This window comes from Echinops telfairi, unplaced genomic scaffold (assembly GCF_000313985.2).
Source record: "Echinops telfairi isolate 266 unplaced genomic scaffold, ASM31398v2 ScPeMD7_70;HRSCAF=299, whole genome shotgun sequence".
In the NCBI taxonomy this organism is placed as follows: domain Eukaryota; kingdom Metazoa; phylum Chordata; class Mammalia; order Afrosoricida; family Tenrecidae; genus Echinops; species Echinops telfairi.
In genome coordinates, this window is record NW_022103968.1 from 24,816,599 (window position 1) to 24,818,443 (window position 1,845).

The following is a 1,845-nucleotide window of genomic DNA, read 5'->3' on the forward strand; positions in this document are numbered from 1 at the left end:
CTCTACACCAGTCATCTTCAAGCAAAAGGAACTTTGTGGATCACAGCTGATTAAGGAGCAAAGCCGTTGCTGAAACTTAGGAGAATGCAGACAAGTGAGTCTTGATTCATCTTCCTCTCAGAAATCCTCTGAGGTTAAGAGTAACTTACCTATTGCTTGTTCTTGATAAGTAGGAAAGTCCAGTGCATTGCCGGGTGCTGACTGACACAGCTGATTCCTGAAGGCAATAGAGAGTCTGTCTGCCAAAGGGCTTTGAGCAGCCCTCATATCATGGCGTGGCACCCTCTTCTTCCCTGTTTATCCTGGTCTGTCCTCCATATTTACTCAGAAATATGGAAGAAAAGGATTTGGAAAACTCATTGCTGTTATTGTTAGTTGCTATCCAGTAGACACAACACATGGCAATCTTATGTTCTAGACATAAGATTGGGAATGATGAAATGGGCATAATGAAATCATGCCCATTGTGTGCCATCTTCATGATCAGTGATGAAACTCATTATCCAAACACTGACAGAATGGCTCAAAGAACACAGCTTGAATTCTGAGGCCCAAGTATAGGCTTTTCTGCAAGTTTCCCAATGCTGGGGGCCAAATGATCAACAGAGTGAAGTCTTTTGCAAGTAATGCTTCAGATTTAAGTATTTATCATACTCATAAACTAAATTATTTGCATTTATATTCATTCATATCTCAACTCATGGCTATATTGAATCTGACTCTCTGATCAATGTTAGAGGTAGCAATCCTTCTTCCTAAGGTTTCTGTACCCAGATTCCAATTGGAGCTAAACAAAGAGTTTGGTGCTTCACTTTAGTTTAAAACAAGAAAACTGAAAGTTTTTTGCAAGTTTTTCTTGGAAAACTTTTCTTTTTTATTGTACTTCTGTGCACAATAATTATGGATAAACATCCTAAAAACAAATCCTTACGTTCACAGCATCTTTTTTCTAGACTCTGCCAACTGAGAAAATTATAATCCTAATGCTCTTTATTCCTAAGAACAACAAAAAGAAATTTTTAAATCAAGAAATGTATAAAAAGAAAGAAAAACTGGGTTTATTCCCAGCTTGCAAAGCTGGTTTAGCGTCTCAAAAACAATATTTTCCCCATACTAACAGCATTTGATTTAGTCATGTGACCATCTAGTCAGATGGTTCATAAAAAGCATTCGAAGGTGATGAAAAACTCTTGGAGCTGGTGCATGTCATTAATGTCACTGGATGATACATTAAAAATGGTTAAAGTGGCAAATTTTTGTTAAGTAAAACTTGCCACAACAAAACATAAAAGCTCTGTCAAATATTGATAATTAATTCATTACTGACTTTAAAAAAGAAAATTAGCAAGTGAAAGGAACTTTTTAATCTGACAAAGAATTTATTAAAAACAAATGGTAAAATGCTAAAAAGGTTTCCTCTGAAACTGAGAATGGCATAGATATTCACAATTACCAATCTATTCATTATTGTACTGGAAGTTCTACAACGTACATTAAGACGTGAAAAAAACCTGTACAGACTGGAAAGGACAGAACAAAAGTGCCACTATTTACAGTTAATATAATTGAGTATGCAGAAAGCACTAAAGTATCTACAAAAGTTATTCCAATTAATATGTAACTCTAGTGAGTTTATTGCATACAAGGTCAATATATTAAAAATCAATTATATTTCTATTTATAAAGTGACATAAATTTAAACTTCAAAAGATTCTATTGCTAAATGGCATCAAACCATCCAAAACCTAGGAAAGATGTACAAAAAATGCAACATAGAAAACTATAAAATATTGAAACTATGTGTTTATAAAATATGAAAGCATAAAAACTGTTCATATAGCTTAT